Below are 10,435 nucleotides of genomic sequence, written 5' to 3' on the forward strand. Positions count from 1 at the left end.
TAACACAGCGGCTGATTTTGCTGAAGCAAAAGTCATAAAGGCTTTGAAATCTTTGAAAAACATTGATGAAAATCCTATAGAATCCTGCATGCCCTAGGAAGCTTCTTACGCCCTTCATAGTGGTGGTAGAGGCAGGTTCTCAATCACTTCCACCTATGCCTTGTCAACCTCAGTGTCGCGGTGAGAAATTTTGTGACCTAACACAATTCCTTCTATTACCAAAAAGTGACATTCCTCATAGTTTAACACAAGGTTGGCATATTTGCATCGCTTCATCACTTTAGATAAATTGCGGAGGCATCAGTCAAAGTCATCACTCGAGACAAAAAAAAATCATCCATAAACATTTCCAAGAAGTTTTGCATCATGTTTAAAAAAATTGGCTATCATACACCTCTGGAAAGTTATTGGGGAATTGTATAATTAAAACGGTATCCTCCTAAAGGAATAGGTGTCATATTGGCACATGAAGGCAATTTTCTTTTGATCTTCTAGTTCTATGGCGATCTGATTATACCCAGAATATCCATCAAGGAAGTAATAAAATGACTTTCCCTCCAAACGATCAAGCATCTGATCAATAAAAGGAATGGGAAATAATCCTACTTTGTCTCCTTGTATAGCTTCCTATAATCCATAGAAATCCGCTAGCTCGTGACGGTTCTCGTTGTTAAAAGCTCATCGTTCTTGTTTTTCACCACGGTCACGCCACCTTTTTTCGGTACATATTGAATTGGGCTGACCCAAGAGCTATCAGATATGGGAAAGATAACCCCAACATCTAGCCATTTGATGATTTCCTTAATCACCACTTTCTTTATTATCAGATTAAGTCTCCTTTGGGGTTCCATAGAGTTATCATGGTAATCATTTAACTGGATATTGTGCATACATATTGTAAGGTTGATTCCCTTCAAGTCTTCCATAGTCCACCCCGAGAGCTTTTTATCTTGTGAAAAAACATTCAACAAACTACCCTCTTGCTTGGGGGTTAGACTAGAAGAAATTATAACTAGAAAAGTATCATTACTACCTAGATAAGCATATTTCAAATGTGATGGCAAATGTTTAAGTTCTAAAGTAGGTACATGCTGCAGCGAAGGTTTCGGGGGAATAAATTCATTGAATTCAAGGGGTTTGAATCTCATACTAGTCTAGATTAAAGTAAGCTAGAGTGTTCCACCTCCAATGAATAGTCCTCGGACTCTGCATTTAATTCATCTTCAGTAAGTCTGACATTTTCTCAATTGGGAAAAATTACCTTAGCAAATTTTGTTGTACGCCCCATTCTGAACAAATTTGCCTTGGCCAAAATTTTTACACTCTTCTAATTGAAAAATATTGTCTTAGCCAATAGTATTATACTCGTCTAGATGTAAAAATTTTCCATAGCAAAAAATGTTTGTCCTAGCTTCCTTCATTGAATCAACATCTTTAATGTAATGGCATTCTTTTGAATCATCAATATATTTAAGAGTGTTGAAGACATTGATCATAACGATTTGATCAGTCACCCTCATTGTGAACTCTCATTTCTCACAATATATTAGGATCTACCCAATGGCTAATAAAAGACGCCCAAGAATAATAGACGAATTATCATATGCCTTACATTCTAGAATGATGAAGTCTGTTGGAAAGATAAATTTGTCCAATTTCACAATAACATCTTCAATTATTCCCTTGGGACGAACATTTGATCGGTCAGCTAATTACAAAATTACGGTGGTTGGTCGAGTATTACCCATTCCAAGTTTAAAAAAATATGGATTTGGGTATCATATTTACATTGGATTCCAAGACACATACAGTTCTCCCAACATAGTTGTCACCAATAGAGTATGGCATAACAAAGCTATCAAGATCTCTTTATTTCGGTTGAAGTTTACATAGTGTTGAACAATATTCCTTCGTCGTGGCAATGGTTTCTATTTTTTCCACCTTTCTCTTCTTCGTATCAATGTCCTTCAAGAATTTGGCATAGGAAGACATATGCTCAATGGCTTTAACTAGTGGAACATTAAAATATAGTTTATCAAGGACATCAACAAAAATTTTTAACTGGATCTTTTCATTATGTTTCTTCAACCGTTGAGGGAAGAGTGGAAGGGGACTGACTTCATCTGCTGCAGGTAGGGGTGAAACTTTTGTCGTGACAGTAAATTTTCCTCCATCAATAGGATGACTTGTTGAACCCTTGCCCTTTTCCTTTTCTTTAGGCAATTCGTCTTGTTCAATAGTTTCAACTTAACTTTCAAATTCTTCATATGTAATGTCGTGGTGAGAAATTTTTTTCTTCTTCCCCCAAACTTATGTTCTAGATTAATTTGGGTGCTACTGCTCAGTGTAAGCGTACTACATTGCTCTTTTCCATGAGGCTTAGTGACCTCAGTATCACTAGAGACGTTCCTTACAGGCGAGAATGTAATGCCATAGCAATTTGGCCCACTTCGTTCTCCAACGCTCTTAGAGATGAGCTATGACTTTGTAATAAAGTTGGTTGGCTTTGCAACAGAGTGCATTGGTTCTTGATTGTTGACGAGTGTTCATACATCAAGGCTTTTTTTGAAGCCATAAAATCTTTTTTCGAGGCCATAAAATCTTGCAGTGAAACTTCAAGGCAATTAGAATTTGAGGAAGATGTCGAGTTAATATTTTGCCAGTGCATCTGTTGATGCTAAAAATTTGTAGGTTAAAAAATATTTTGTTGTGGCCTATTAAGATTGTCTGCATGGTTGTTGTTGGTCCCTTGATTACCCCCACAAAAAATTTGGATGTTGTCTTCATCCCGGATTATAAGTAGTAGAGTAAGGGTTGTTGTTGCTTCTATTGAAATTGCCCACGAAATTGGTAGACTCATGATTTTCTGGGCATTCACTCTCATGATGGTTGTCGCAGTAAAAAATACATGCTAAGATGGTTACCTTGACTTCTTTCACCTCGCTAGAACGCTGTAAAATTTTTAACATATTTGTTATGGCAGAAAGTTGGGCAGGCACTAAATCCTTGGAGTCAAGTTCAAACACCCCAGACACTTTTCTTCCAGTTCCAAACCTTATAGATAGGAATTGATAATTGTTGTTGGCTATCCTATCAAGGATATTAAAGGCTTCCTCAGGTGATTTGTCAAGTAGAGTACCATTCGCCGAGGCATCCAACATCATATGAGTGGGTGTGTTGACTTCATTGTAGAACATTACAACTTGAGTTCAATTGTGAAATCCCTGGTTGGCGTACTTGCAAAGCAAACTTATTTATTGGTCCCAAAACTCATACATAGAGTCATTACGAAGTTGGGTGTTCATGTTAGGTGGGTTATATCGAAGCATAAAATTTTTGAACAAGGCAGCCCAAGACTCCATTGAGTCGGATGAAAACTCCACTAAGCCAAGCCCTTGCCCAGTTGTGCAGAAAGTAGGGGAACAATTTTAACTTCAGCATGTCTTCATGCACACCTTGTTACCTAAATGAGTCGCACACTTTAAGGAAAGCACACACATGCTCTCTAGTTTCTTCATTAGGTAAGCCACCAAATTGACCGATAGAATTGAGCATGTTGAACATCACAGGTTTGAGTTCAAAGTGGGTTGCCTAAATTTTTGATGTCACGATTCTAGGATTGAGATCAACAAGAATAAGGGTTAAGTGATCTTGTATTGCTCGTGGTCTTACATCATTTTTGGGAACATTATTTGTTGTGGCATGCTAAACTTATTGATTTTCCATAGTGTTATCAGCCTAATACGACAATTGATTCATATTACCTCTAGCATGCTGAACACGTCGCCTTCGTCTGAACAATTGCTCAATCTCAGGTTCGATGGGTATTAATAGTTCGTCAGCAGATCTTCTGGTCATACAATGACAAAAACCTACAAAGGAAATTAAGAAAACAAATGAGTAAAACTAAAATAAAAATTGTGACAAGAAAATAAAATTTTTTTATGGCAAAACTAATCAAAATTTCTCCAGTTGCCAATCCCTGAAAACGGTGATAAAAACTTGATCACGTGTAAATGTGTTTGTTATGGAATGTAAATCTGTGCAAGTATACACAATTGATGCAAATAATATAGTAGTAAGTGAGTTATCATCTCCATAGGGATTGGCGGGAAATTTCAAAGATTGCTATAGCTAGAACTATGTATCACTAACTAGTCCTCTACTCATTCACAAAAGAAAATAAGCAGTGGCAAATGGTATGAACATATGGAAAATGTATGGAAAGGCAAGAAAAGTGTGAAGTGAAGTGGGCAGTGAAGTTTTTTCGTGGCAAGAAAAATATGCAAGAGTAAACAGATAAAAGTTATTAAGGCTAAAAATGTTTGAGCTTCGAATATATACTGAAAACCTCACACAATCAGACTTCTAACGGAGTTCTTGAGTTATAGTTGCTATGGCGAGAAATTATTCTATGTCTAGGATGATTTTTTTATGTTATGCCTATGATGGCCGATAGGATTTACTGTAGTGTTCTAAGAGTGTCTCTAACACGAAATCGGATAAATAATTGCTACGACAATACTACTCAACGTTAATTGCAACCCTTGGTTTGTCAAACTGATTCTACGGTAATAATCCTCAACGTAAACAGTAATGCTAGCCTATCTACTTTAGCATTTATTCCTCTTAGTCATATGAAACCCTCTCCTTATCTCTAAGACAAATTAGAACCTCACCATCCCGAATCAGTTCCCTTGTTCACGTAGATCTAACCTAACTCTTTCGAATAATAGGTATAAACTCTTAGAAAAATTGCAATCTTTAAAAAGCACTTATAAAGACTAGGAATGTTTTTCCAAGGCACCAGACAATCTTTCAAAAACTTTTACAATGTCAACGCAAAAGATTAAAATAGTGAACAAAACAACATTTAACAAAAGCATACTTAATTATTCATTAATAATAAAATAAAGTATCATCCAAGCATTTCCAACACCAAATAAAATAGTTCATGGTGTGGTTAATATCATCACAAGAATATTCAATAAATACAAGTCCTTAAAAGATAAGAAATGAAGAACAAGAGGAGGAACAACTCCTAGAACAGAGCTCCTCTGTGACATCAAACCACCACCATGACTGCGCTAGCGCACCAGCCTCTCTGGAGGGCCTGGCCGCTGCTCCAGCAAAGCTTGCTAAGGAGGAGACCAAGGACAGGGGAGAGTGGAATGGTGGAAAAAAAAGACACTGAAATCGCCTTTCTCCAAGCCTTTTTGGTCGGGTATCTATCTCTTTTTCTTTTGGAGGGTATAATATGATGTTTATAGTGAGAATTTCTAGGTTTAGTTCCCTTGGAATTTCCCTAAATACCCCTAAATTTCACGCCCATTGTGTGAATAAATTAGCAGCTGACAGTGGTCCCAAATTATTAATAGGGGAAGGGGTTCACGTGAGGTATATTTGACAGTTGGCTACGTGATGTCAATAATTTTATCTTGTATTGTGTCAGACTTGCGAGATAAAACTCATTGGAAAAAATATTCCTCATGGTCACGTCTTCAGTTCCTTTGGCCCTGGCATAGAATTTTGTCTCGACAAATAAATTCTTCCTCGTTCATTTCCTATTACTTGTATAATCACAGCCAGCACATAACCCTTCTTATCAGTAGCATTAGTTTAATCAATTAAAACTTTACCACGATAAAACTTATCCACCACATGCAGAAATGTCCTAAATGCAACTAAAATGCTATGTAAATGGCTTTTAGACAATCAATAGCTTAAGTAAAAAAACCTAAAATATAGGTTTTTATGGAGTTATCAATTACCACACAATCACAACATTTACCTTTTTATATTCAAGGTTAACAATTCCAAATTGTAATTCATTACTCTTTTTGGATTCAACATTGGAGATTCTCGTAGTTTCTACTTTATTACTTGATATGCGATAGTGCACTTACGTTGAATGATGTAACAATTTTGTAGTATCAAGTGTTTTGGTGTCGTTACCGGGCAATAATGATATTACATTCTAATTTTTTCTTTTTTTAGTTTGTAGGTACTTACTTTTTAGTATAGCGTTACTAGAGCATGACACACAGCAACAATGAGGACTTAGAACCATTTGATCTTGAAATCTAGCGAACAATCCATCGAATAAGTCAACAACATCAACAACCAAACATTGCCGAATATGGTGTTTCGTATTTATAAAATATTTCGATGCCGTAGAATTGGTACAACATCGATGATCGTAACATGCCAATCTAAGATCATATTTTGTTGACCTTAGTCAATCTGAATCCTGGCATCATTAGACATGTCATCCATGTTGCTGACTTCGAGCTAAATCTCGTAATGTTCCAAATGTTGCAGTGTATGAGACAATATAGTGGTTCAATTACTGAGGATCCTAGAGCACACCTGTGAGCATTCAGGGAAGTGTGCAACTCTTTTGTACATCAAGGGGTACCCGAGAAAGCATTGAAGTTGAAGCCTTTTCCTTACCCTCTTCGTAATAAAGCTAAAGCAAGATTGAATTCCCTGCCACCTGGTGATATAGCATCCTGAAACAAGTTAGCTCAAAATTTTTTGTTACAATTCAGTCTGCCTAATATGAATGTCAAACTATGAAATAACCTCTTTCAAGCATTTAAAGGGTGAGAATTTAAATGAAACTTGGGAGTGATTTATATATTTGCTGCACAAATTCCTGATGCATGGTTTCTAGCATTGCACACAAATTGAGATATTCTACAATGATCTTAACATGCAAACAAGGATGGTTGTAGAGACCTCTACCAATGGAGCATTGTTAGATAAGTCTTACAACGAATCCTATGACATTCTTGAAAGGATATCCAACAATGACTTCCGATATCCTAAAACAATGATTATGTTTGGCAGACACAATGATGCTGCAGTGGATATTAATACTTTCAATTCCATGACTTCTCACATCACAGCATTAATTGAGATGGTGATGAAGATGCAACAACATGAAGGTATGTATGAAGTGAAATCAACATTCATTATTACTTGTGTCTATTGTGATCACAATCATAATTTTGAGGAATACCCTCAAAATCCTTATTTCATATATGTCATAAGGAACTACGATTGGAATGACAATGTCTACACCTATGAGAAAACCTACAATCCAAACTTCGAGAATTGTATTGATATATCATGGGGAAATAGGGATTACCCTACTTTAATGAGGCATTTTATTCATATATTGAGAATACACATCAACAGTATGTGTAGAAAAAACCGATACTGCCATATCAATAGATGTATCATCAAGAAATAGAGCCACAACAATACAGTAACCAACAAAATTATCAAGGACAACTTCCTAACCAAGGTACCACACTTACATCTCTTGAAGCTCTAATGAAGGAATATATGGCAAGTCAATCAGCAACGTTGAGAGCATTGGAGAATTAAATTGGACAGTTAGTCAATACAATAAACTATTAACAACAAAGAGTATTGCCAAGTGACACTAAAGTTACTTGTAACCAGCATTGCAAAGATGTCACAACCATAAGTGGACTCCAACATGGGAAGAATGATGAGCATAAAAAGAAAAAGGATGAAAAGCCTAAACCTCAACCTAAAGGAAAAGAATTGGGAAAGGTGATTAAGTCACCAACATTTGGTATCACTATAAATGATGATGGCTAGTGCAACAATTCTAAGCCATTTCCACCAGCAATGTTAACAATTCAAGAAGTCCTTTGTTGTGATGAAGCAATTTAATATAAACGTCCCATTAATTGATGCCTTGGAATAAATATCAAACTATTCCAAATCCATGAAAGAAGTGTTTTCCAAGAAACTTAGCATTGGCGAGTTTGAAACTGTTGCACTCACTGATGGGTGTATCACCATGGTTACAAGCAGACTGCTACCAAAGTTGAACAATCTAAGGATATTTTCTATTCCTTGTACTATTAGCAATGAATTCATTGCTAAACCATTCTATGATTTGGGTTCCTGCATTAACTTAATGTCTTTTTTCTAATTTTAGGAAATTTGGGATTGATGAAACACCCACAACTAATGCATTACAATTTGTTGATCAATCCATTGGCTGCCCTGAAGGCAAAATAGACAATGTGATAGTATAAGTGGACAAATTCGTCTTTCTAGCAGACTTCATTGTCTTGGATTATGTAGCCGACAAGGATGAGCAAATAATAGTGGGCAAACCTTTCCTTGCTATAGCACGAACACTGATTGATATACACAAAGGTGAACTCACAATGTGTTTAAATGACCAGCAAATTACATTAAATATTTTGCAATGCGATAAAATGTTGAATGTTATGTTGTTGGCATTATCGAGAGAATAAAGCAAGAGCACTTGGATGAATGTTGGAGCATGATTAATGGGCATATGATGAAACACTATGGTGGCAATATACCCAAACACATTACTTCAATTTGGTTCTATGAACTCAAGCCTTAATAGTTTATATTTATATTTATATTTTATTTTTATTTCAAATCATTTTATTTTTATTTTCTAGATTTTTTTTATTTTAATAGTTTTATTTAATTTAATTTTCAGGTAATGTTTCTACGTTGATCATCGTACCATTAACCAACACATGATGCATTTGCTTCACAACATTAACTAGTGTTACAGACAGTCATTCTTGTAGTATTATTTCCCAGCAAGAAGAAAAATACAGCTAAAAGAGAAGATATCCGCAAAAAAGACCCACCCAACTTTACCTGACCCAAGAAAACCTTGATAGGGGAGTATTGCTTCCCTTCTCTCATTTACTTTTATTCACGTTTTTATTATTTTCTTGTTGTATACATTGAGGACAATGCACATCTTAGGTTTGGAATGTGCTTTCTATTTGTGTTATGTCATTTAGTTGTTTTACGTCTAGTCATATGTGTTATAGGTGTCGCATTTTATTACATTTTGTTTGCACTATTGTTCATATTGTTTGGAGGGTTTATAATATAGCATATATAATGTTGTATGCATAATAATTCTAGATTAATGGTTTATTATGAATTTTTGATGATGCTCAATGATGAACAATTAGATGTAAAATTTTATGGGAATGATTTAGATACTTGTTAAAATTAAGATCCATGGAAACCCTTTTATATTATAGGTGTATGTTTTCAATACTTACAGAAATTAGAAATTTTTTAACTTTAAATCTCATATCTTTATTAGATGTTATAGAAATCATGCAAGAAGAATAAGATGAAGAAGAAGAAGAAGAAAAGGAGGAAAATTCAACGAATAAGTTGGAAAAGTCGGTAATGGTTCTGACATTTTTAAGAAATAAATTGGAATACTCCAATATAGTTTTAGGAAATCGAATAAGCTGGAATCTCCAACATTAGCTTTAGGATGATTGCTACAACATTGAAAACTATTAAGTAAGTAGGAACATTTTTTTAATTTAGTTAAGTATTGACTCGATACATTTAGAGATGTGCATGGGTCGGGTTTGGGTCAGGTTTCAGCCAAAACGATCTGACCCGAAAATTTTACATCCTTCACCCGATCCAAAAAAAGATATACCCTGCACCCAACCCGAACGCGACCCGGATTTTTAAGATAAAATTCAAACCCAATCCGACCCGACCCGAAATAATAATAAAAATATTATTTTTATCAATAAAAATAATGATTTAATTAAAAAATAATATATAGATGGGTATTATTGTAATTATTCCTAAATATCTAAGGTAAAATTATATTTTTTCCGGTTGAGTCAAGTATTTTTCACCCTAAAACCTGAATCCGACCAGACCTTACCCAACCCGAACATCACCTTTAAAAAACCCGACCTGACCTGACCCGACCCAAACCTGAATTTTTTAAAAACACCCGACCCAATCGGGTCGGATCGGTCAGATCCTATCGGGTTCAGGTCCCATGCCCATCCCTAGATACACCTAGTATGCACACTACTACACTCTTTGGATTCTGATTTTAATAAGTTGACATTACATTCACTAATTAAAGATCATTTGATGCTATCACTTCTATGGCAGCAATGAAAGAAAAATGAACATTAAAAATCTGACTTGGTTTGGTGGCATTGTTATGCATCATTATTGTTTAGAAGTAATTGCATTTCATGTTGTAGTTGCTTGAGGACAAGTAAACACATAGGTTTGGGGGTGTGATAACTCTCCAAAGGAGTTATCTTTTAGGATCTTTTTACCTAGGTTAAGCTTGAACTTTAGCATCATTAGGATCATTTTAGGTTTATTTTATCATATTTTACATCATTTGAATATTATGAGTGAGTTTATATCTCTTGGGCTATTTTAAGATATTTTGTTGTAATTTAATACGTTGACGCTGTGCATTATCGATATTGTAAACGTTATTGTGAGAAGATGTTGTACTGGATCACCATGACGATGTTGCAGCAACTAGTGGCTCAGTAGGTAGTTATACGAAAATTCTAGTATCGGGTAGCTATCCAATACAATGGTA

The sequence above is a fragment of the Hibiscus syriacus genome, unplaced genomic scaffold (assembly GCF_006381635.1).
Source record: "Hibiscus syriacus cultivar Baekdansim isolate YM2019G1 unplaced genomic scaffold, ASM638163v2 tig00110429_pilon, whole genome shotgun sequence".
NCBI lineage: Eukaryota > Viridiplantae > Streptophyta > Magnoliopsida > Malvales > Malvaceae > Hibiscus > Hibiscus syriacus.